This window comes from Rhinolophus sinicus, linkage group LG04 (genome assembly GCF_036562045.2).
Source record: "Rhinolophus sinicus isolate RSC01 linkage group LG04, ASM3656204v1, whole genome shotgun sequence".
NCBI classification, from domain to species: Eukaryota; Metazoa; Chordata; class Mammalia; order Chiroptera; family Rhinolophidae; genus Rhinolophus; species Rhinolophus sinicus.
Window position 1 is genome coordinate 32,588,785 of NC_133754.1, and position 8,767 is coordinate 32,597,551.

Consider the following 8,767-nt stretch of genomic DNA (forward strand, 5'->3'; position numbering starts at 1 on the left):
ATATAATTTATTTATATTACTCAATTTTATTACATAATTCATGTATTCATTATATATGTATGTATGTATATATATATGTATGTGTGTGTGTGTGTGTGTGTGTACATATACAAAATTCATTTAACACTTACAGAATATTTCCTATATGCCAGGTCATATGCTAATGTCTGGTGATTCAAATGGAAGAGACATTCATAGTCTATACTTTAATTCTGTTTAAATCCAGCAGAATAGATTGCTTTCAGTCCTAGTATAGAAACCTCTGATATAAACTTTTGATGCAATGATTAGACTAGATAGATGTAAAGCCAAGTATTGCATTTTATTTTGCATTCCTAGTCCCTCAAACACAAATTTGGAAGGAAATATGCAAAGTTCATGAGAAAATTGCTCATTTTCATATCAGTGCTCTCTACATTAGAGGAAACTGAAGAACTGACAAATTCATTACAGTGTTTAGTTAAAGTAACATTAATTATACAGTTTTATTCAAATTGTTTCAATAATTCATTTGTAAGCATGTGGTATTTTAAGTTCAAAAAAGTCTTATTTTTAGAGGTACATAGATGATTGTAAAGATTATAGTTCACACATAAAGGATCTGCCAATAAACTCACAAAAAGAACATTGAAGAGTAGAAGTCAATATACATTGTCTTCAAAATTCCAATGGAAATATATTTGAATCTAAATTTTAATCCACTGTAAACATAAAACATAAAACTGAAAACAACAAAAGAGCAAGAAAAATGAAGAAACAAAAATCCATAGACACAGACAACAGTTTAGTGGTTACCAGAGGGTAAGAGGGGAGGGGGGTGGTAGATGAGGGTAAAAGGGATCCAATATATGGTGATGGAAGGAGAACTGACTCTGGGTGGTGAACACACAATGTGATATATAGATGACGTATTACAAAATTGTACACCTGAAATCTATATAACTTCACTAACAATTTTCACCCCGATAAACTTTAATTAAAAAATAAATAAATAAAACCTTCAAACATGTAATTCTCCAAAAAAAAAAAAAAAAAGAAAAGAAAAGAAAAGAAAAGAAAGAAAAATCCTCCTACAGATTATTTTTAGTAAGCACTGGTGAATATCATCTGACAAAAAAAGGCAGGAAAGGAAGGTATACAACCAAAGTTGGAATAATTCACCAGAGAAAAAAGGTAAAGGAAATTTCCAGGACTATGAGTAGAGAAAGTCCTAAGGTTGAGAGCTGAGCAACAAGCCCACAATGAATTCAGAACACACCAAAAAGAAGGATTTCAATAGAAACTCCTCCATCTCCAGATTGAAATTAACCTGATATTATCTGATATCAGTCTCTGTATTAAAATTGTAATTCTTTAGTATTTTTTCATATGAATTCAAATAGAAAAATATACAAAAATTCAGATTACAAAGCCTCAAGTGAATGTTATATAAGAGAGAAAATATAACCATATCACACTAACACAATTAATATAGATATAAAAATTAAACCCTGAATATTTATCAAAAAAGTTACATAATATACAGAGAAGATGGGTCATCAAGTAGTGTGTCTGGGGGTGGGGCTGAAGGAGATTTTGTGTTAGGTAGACCAAATGCTAATTTTCCATAATAAGAGTCAATGATTATTTCCAAAACTGAAAAATCAGAAAATAACACAGTAGGTTTTTTGGTGAGAAAAATGGAAATGAATAAAATATAAAACAAATAATAGCCTAGTAGCAGTCAACTTTAGAATGGAGTAGCAGCCCATATATAATTTTGTTTGTTTGTTTGTTTTTTGTTTTGTTTTGTTTTTTGAGAAAATTATGTTCAGTCATTCTTATTGGGAAAAGCTTCCAGATAAACATAATGAAATAATGCATTCTTTGGTAAATATATTATAATTTATATCATATGACAGGTCATCAGAAATTGAGGGAAATGAACTGAGTTTCCACGCTATGATATAGCAATACTCAATTACTGTGGAGTAAATAAAATCCTACAAGAGCAATATAATGAGGCTCCTAGTTTGATGAGAGATATTTTGGTTTGTATGTTGGGCAGAAGGATAGTCTACTGTATGTTTGCCTGAGTTTTGGTGTACTGAATCTCACCTATTCTTTGTATGTAGGTAAAACTCTCAGTAAACCTGCCAATACGTACCCTTAGGTTGGCTGTAGGTGGAGGGTAGAGGATGGGAATATAGGGAGAATGGAAAGATAACCTTCAATTGACAAATATTCAGAGGTAGAAGTGGCAATATCCATGTGGTTTATTTTACCTCTTAGAAGCTTAAGTGAGAGTGGATAGAAGAGTGACAATGGAATAACATTTTTGTTTTATCCCAACCAAAACTTACAAAGAAAGATGTTTTAAATATACTTTTGCAAAAATGTGCTATGTTCTTAAATGCCTAATTCCTTCTTTTATACTCTTTTTATATATAAACAACAGTATACCTCCAGTGTCTAACTCACCACCTGATAAAAAACTAAAAATATAAAATGTTCCATTAAAATTGTCAGTGTTTTATAACACAAGTGATTAAAAGTAGCAGATTAAAGTGCTTGTTACTTTGCATCTTAAATAGGTCTTGGGGGGGAAAAACTCATTAGAAATCTCCCTGGAAATAAACTGTTGAAAACTGTTACTGACTTCTTCCACTCATGTAGTTGTTTATATGAAGTGGAAATGAAAACAAATGAACAAATAAATTTTAAAAATCTGATAGTCTTATAGGAAACTGGCAACTGTAATGTAGCATATATATGTTGTAATAACTTTTCGGAGTTTATAGAGTAACAGCTTATAATGTAGCTTCTCCAGTTTATTTCTCATACTCTAATCTACAAATCTAAAGTATTTTTTTCATCAAGTTTTTTTTCACATATTTTTTTTTAATAAGGCGAGTGAGGCTCCATGAAGTTAAATAATCTTCTCAAGATCAAAGAATTTATGATATCAAGTATAACAACATGAAGCTAATGGTCAAAGAAGTTATTCCACACAACTGTAGTTTAGCAGAAGTAATATTTCTGGTAAAACACCTTTGTACGTTCTGGCCAACTAAATCACATCTGAAACGCTTGTTTAAGAAAATTTGGCAGTTTTCCCTGTGAAATAAAAATCATCACTTAATATTTGTATGTCTTATTTTCTTCTATAAGATTTGTTTAAATATTATTGCCTCTTCCATATGTCCAGTAATTTATACATTTGGAATTTCATAAGCTGTCACATTAGCTGAATCAGTCGCACATGAGAATCAGAAGAATGCATACAGTTCTCCAGACTGGGTGCGCTGCTTTTTTACTCCATGCTTCTGTTTTAAGGGATATATCATAGAGAAAAAATAAAGACTATATAGCAGTCACTGTAGTCATACTGAAGCAGCAATGTGGCACATAAGTAGGATACATGTTAAACCAAAATTTCACATTTTCTGTGTTGTAACTTCAAGTTATGGAGTCAAGGAGGTGTTCTTTTTTTTAATTCTAAAGAAGCAACAAGCTCTAGCTGCCATCTTGCGCCCTCGCGTGTGCGTGTGTGTGCTTATTCTCTGCTGGGCTGCCCCAGACCCCATGAGCGCCACCCCTAGACCCCCACGCAGCCCCGTTTTCTCTCCAACTAGAAGGAGAAACTATCATGAACCAGGAGAAACTCACCAAACTGCAGGCACAAGTGCACATCGGTGGGAAAGGAACTGCTGACAGAAAGGAGTTCACAGAACAGCTATAGCAGATGATGAAAAACTGCAGTACTCCTTAAAGAAGTTAAGGGTAAACAATATTTCTAGTATTGAAGAGGAGAATATGTTCACAAACCAAGGAACAGTGATGCACTTTAACAACCTTAACGTTTGGGCCTCTCTGGCAGCAAGCACTTTCACCATCACAGGCTGCTGAGACCAAGCAGCTGACAGAAACGCTACCGGGCATCTTAAAACAGCTTGGTGTAAACAGTCGGACTAGTTAAAGGAGACTGGCTGAAGCTCTGCCCAAACAAACCACTTGCTCTGGAGAGGATGATGATGAAGTTGCAGATCTTGTAGAGAATATTGATGAGGCTTCCAAGAGTGAAGTAAACTGAACTGAGTCAACTTCTGAAGAAGATAGCACTTGAAGAAGTTACTGGGAGCTACCATTTTATATTACGACTGCTTTTTCAAATTTTGTTCATGGATCTGATAAAATCTTTATCTCTAAAGTTTGAAGCCCAGGCCCCTTGGACATTGTAGCTCTTTTCAGTTTTTGCTTATGCTCAAATCATTATTTGCAGCTAATTAAGGTGAAGAAGCTTGGAAATAATGTTTGAAACAAAGGTTAATAAAGTCCTTTAACTAAGAGAGAGAGAGAGAGATTGAGAGAGAGAGAGAGAGAGAAGAAAAACAAACAGAAGGGTGTAGTCCACAAAAGAGTCAATATTATGAGTAAAATAACATTGGATAACTAGGAAACACTTAAATAATATTTTTCTTCACAAACTAATCTTAAACTATGTAGTAATATTAAATGTGAAATACTGGAAAAATGCAAAATAAGGACATATCCTTTCTGAAAACCAAATGATTTATAAAGAATCACAATTCTTAATATAAACAATTAGTATAATTAAATCAATGTTGTATTAGTGCAAACACAACCAAATATTTCTATGCACTAGAGAGCCTAGACAGGCCCATATATATCTCCATATTTACATGGAAGTTGATGAAATATGATTATTAAAGAAAAAAAAACTGTTTATCTGAAAATCTACTTACAGTATTACAAAAAATTAATGCAAACTGTATTCAATTTAAAAATGTCTCTCCTCATACATTAGAAATTCCTCAAATCTACATGTTGGAATGAACACAAAGTTAACACTGATTAGATATACAGTACTTATTTTGAGAATACTATAACAAAACACTTGATACAAAATTTTTATATACATTTGTAGAATGCCTTCATATTTAAGACAAATAGCCTACCAAGTTACCTAAATGTTTGTTTTACATCAAATATGGGGGAGTGAGATATAGCCACGATGGATGCTAGAATCAGTGCACCCATAACAATGTGAAATCCAAAATCTCAAAGGTCCATACAAACCTTTGTGGAAAAGAAGAAAGCCTGGGTTCACCTCTGTGGAGATCTGTCTTGGATTGATTTGAATTGAGAAAACCCACTGTGAATTTCATCAAATGAAATCATCCTTGTCCCTTTAGATATAACATGTCCTTGAACATTTGCCTGTGGTACTAGAGCCAAAGACAATTATGTGGAATTCTTTTGGATTCTCTAAGAAAGGGCTAGAAAAATGTCAAATAGTTTGCTTCTGAAGTACAAATTCTGATGAATTGATTAGTGACTGCTTGAGACAGTATGTCAAGAAGAATTCTTTGGTTAATTCTCTACATAGCTAGTGAAATGCAGTTACCAATTAGGCAGCATTCATGCTGTTTACTTGCCAACTCTGAACTTTATTATTCTGAAACCTAGAGTATCTTGGAGTCCCTAATAGCTGGATGGGCAATATCACAAAAACTCAGCTATGAATAGCCTAAGGGAAACCAGTATTTTCCTCATCTCTGAATTTCAATCATACAATAGTTCCACCAGTTATAGTTTCCTGAAAGTAAAAAAGTAAGGCTTTCACTATTATGCAAATACTATTTCGGATGGTTAACACAGGAAGGCACTGGAGTGATATTTATAACAAATTTGTTTTGCATAAGATTTAGGCAACATTTTAGCAGAATCCAGTGGTAATAGGACTGTAGATTTCTTTGCACTATATGCTATTCTGTGGAGAGATAAAGATTGGTATAGTCATTACAGATGAAAGTTGGAGGGCACTGAGGGAAGAAGACAGTGGAAGGAAAGAACAAGTGAATATAATCTGCAGATCTAAGTCAAAAGGAAATTTTCCCTAAGGCTGATCTCAAACACATGAGCCAACATCGATAGAGTTCAACATTGTACGGAGCTCTTATATCTCTAATATAATCAATTGGGTTTTTATACTATTTGATCACAATTTTCCAACATTGATACTCTGTATCTCTAGCATATCTGTTCTTTTATTTTAACTTTGTTGTTTTGATCCCACTTCTGTCTCATTGTCTGTTTCCCCCTTCCTGTTCTCCCTTCTTTTTCTATGCTTGAGTCACTCTTTACCCATACTCTCCATTCCTTTGAGCTTTAGCTCTTCATTCATCCACAACAACCTACACTTCATTGACAGAATTGTCATTAATAGTACTGGTGCAGATGAGCAAGAGATGTTCGCCATCAATGTAGACTGGTAAGTTAATGTCTCTGTGTCTCTAATCACATTCAGGATCCCAGTCCTATCCTGCCATTGACTCCTACAATTTCTTAACCTTTAACTTGCACATCTCTTCCCTTCAATATTTTTCACCTCTTCCTTCATAGGGAGATTAAAAGGCCATCAGATGAGAACTCACTCAACTTTCTGCTATCCAACCCACAGACCTACCCTTCTCTAGAAATCTGGTTAGGGTTTTCTGTGGACCTGGCTACTAAATACTGTGGAAGGAGGGTGGTCTTGGGTCCTCTAACCCATCCCGTCTTGATCATGTTGTCACAATTGCGGCTGTGGCTGAGTCCTAATAAGGGGGTTGATGCTGGCAGCATTTCACCTTTGTGTATCAGCTGTTGCAGATCCATAACCATCCCGACAACCTCACCATTCTCACTTCTTTGTTGTGAGTGCAGGAAAAAGGAGGGCCCAGTACACACAAAACCCAATCAGGGGCTTCTCTTGCCTTAGCTAGAGCCTCAATACCTTCTACTTCCCAATACCCACAGTAACTAAAGCAGTGCCTGCAGTGCACAAAACGGTTACCGTTTGAATTGAACACAAGTTGAAAACAAACGATTTTGACCACCACCTGATCTAGGTAATCATAAGTATTGGTTTTCATCTGAATGTTTCAGGCACTAATATAAATGGGAAATATATACATGTAACATTTAATAATTCTGAAATTAGAAATATGAAAGTATTTCAATCACCATTATGAATCACTCTCAAATAAATTGTGCATAAAGTACATTCTAGATTTCCATAAATGCTGACTCTAAGCACTTCCAGTGGGACCTAAAATTGTCATTATAAAAAGGGCATTTTATATAAAGTTCATATTTGTTTACATCTTCCATAAAAATATATTTTCAGACAGAAAGATGGGTTGTACTTTTGCTTTCACCAAAGTCTTCAATCTGAATTATTTTTAAAGTGCTTAATTATATATAATTGAGTGGCTGGGTGGATAGCAGAGTAAAATTACACAAACATTTCTGAAATAAAACATTTTACTTCCTATTTTCACTCAAAACTGCATGCCTGCTCAATATGCATTGTTTACTATTTCATTCCTACATGTATGTTAAGATCATAAAGAATAAACATATTAATATCAAACAATCTTAGGGAATAACATATCCCGATAATTTTTCTTCTTAGCTCAGTATTTTCCAGAAAAACATTTTACTCTTTTTGCTTTTAAATTTTCTAAACAGGACTGATTTTTATTTGAATACAAATAACATAATTTAATTTGCATTTGCTAATATAAGGTACTTATGATTCATTTCTTTTTGTGCTGAACAATAGAGGGTAAATGGATAAAATGCCTGTCAGTGTATAGAACTTATTCCTAAGAAAAAATTAAAATACATAGATATTTAAATATGTAGGTATTATCTGTAATTTTTACTTCTATAAAGACAAAACTATTCTCTTAATTGATAGATTTATTATTTATGCTTTACTCATTCAAAATATTACTGTATTCACATTTTGGCAATCCACACCTGTCAAGTTTCTTATACCAAAATTTATCTCAACTACTGGCCAACCTATTTTGTGGCCTCATGCCTGATATACTGGCTGCTCATTTGGATTACTAAGCTGACTATATTATCCTTCACTAAATTAATTTCTGGAGGTTAATTCTAGAACATGACTTGAAAATGACTTTATGTATTTATAAAAAGGAAAAAAATATACTGCACGAATTTCAATGTTGATTTGTATATACTACACATATTTTACAACATTCCTCCATTAAAACAAAAACAAAAACAAAAACACTGACACCCTGGGATTTTCTTGAAACTGATAGTCTGAATTTAGCTCTATTCATATGTTTTCCTAATCATGTGGCATAAAGACTCACGTGAATCACAAAGCACCAAAATCAACATATTGTTAGTATAGGTTTATGTATCAACTGACTTAATTCTTGACTGTTAACTATTTAATCATTTCAAGTCTCTGACAATAACACACTACTCTCATCTTCTGTTTTTACCTGATTTTAGAAGAGGAAAGAGGGATGGGAGGAAAAAACCCAACAGAGAAATGAAGAGTTTGGCTTTTAAAAACTACAGCATTAGAAGAGTAAAAATATGCCTTTGCATTTCATTATTTCAAATAACAGTAAAGTGACAATATTTAATCATCAGGTATGACATATGATGAATTTTGTTTGTTTGTTTGTTTGTTAGTATGGAACACCTGGTTATCACTATTTATATTGAAAAAAGTTTATTGAAATAACCACAGAAGAAACATACGGTTGGTCCAGATACTTTTTGTAGGCTATTAATCACAAATTAGAATCCATGTAGAAAGAAAGAAAGCAAGGAAACTCACAAACAGAGGTAGTTAGAAAAGTCCAAGGAAATGTAGGCACTAGACAGAGAAGGGATTAAAACTTTAGCTCTACTTCTAATGCTCTTCCTATTTATTTTTGCGGAAACTTATGAG

General features: G+C 33.4%; 1 pseudogene; it reads left to right on the top strand.

Annotated features, from left to right (window-relative positions):
• The first annotated feature begins 3,613 nt into the window (after positions 1 to 3,613).
• LOC109433802 (transcription factor BTF3) lies at positions 3,614 to 4,072 on the top strand (annotated as a pseudogene).
• The last annotated feature ends 4,695 nt before the right edge of the window (positions 4,073 to 8,767 follow it).